This window comes from Arvicanthis niloticus, chromosome 21, assembly GCF_011762505.2.
Source record: "Arvicanthis niloticus isolate mArvNil1 chromosome 21, mArvNil1.pat.X, whole genome shotgun sequence".
Taxonomy (NCBI): domain Eukaryota; kingdom Metazoa; phylum Chordata; class Mammalia; order Rodentia; family Muridae; genus Arvicanthis; species Arvicanthis niloticus.
Genome location: NC_047678.1, coordinates 47,797,255 through 47,798,024, shown reverse-complemented (window position 1 = coordinate 47,798,024; position 770 = coordinate 47,797,255).

The window sequence follows — 770 nt, the reverse complement described above, 5'->3', positions numbered from 1 at the left end:
GCTAAAGTTTTTCTTTTTAATATTTTCTGACCACAATTGACCGCAGAGAACAGAAACCACAGGGAGTGAAGCATCAGCAAAGAGACTGGTGCAGAAACCCTGACTAAATTGACATTTAACAACAAGGTTATCCCTTAATATTTATGCAAATCTAGTCAGTTCTGTTTTGGTATTACCTACCTTGAAAGAAAGTCTTTTCTGCTGAGACTTCTTATTGCCTTCAGCTCATGTCCCACCTTCTTGTAAGATGGTTATTTTTGCAGCTGTTGCTTATTCACTATAGGAAGTGACACACACTTCTCTTCAAGTGTGGGGTGAGATCTAGTCAACCCTTCTGAATGACCAGGTAAATTATTTGGCTAATTACTCAGGGTCCTTTTCTATACTTACCTAGATAGGGGAAAAAAAAAGACATTCACTAGTGATTGAGTGGAAAGAATTGCTCTTTCTTCTTTCTTTCTTTCTTTCTTTCTTTCTTTCTTTCTTTCTTTCTTTCTTTCTTTCTTTCTTTCTCTCTTTCCTTTCTTTTTCTTTTCTATTTTTGGTCTCAGTAATATACAGTGTTTAGAAGAATAAGCATCCATCTTTGACCTGTGTGTGCATTTTTGACTACATGCATTAATAAGGTTGAATATACATTAATTTCTTGATTTCCTTGTGGCTTTACCTCTTATACAATGCATTGTTAACATTGGCTTAACTTGTTTTGTAAATTATTATAACATGTTTTATGAGTATACATTAGACTTATGTGACAATGATAGAACATA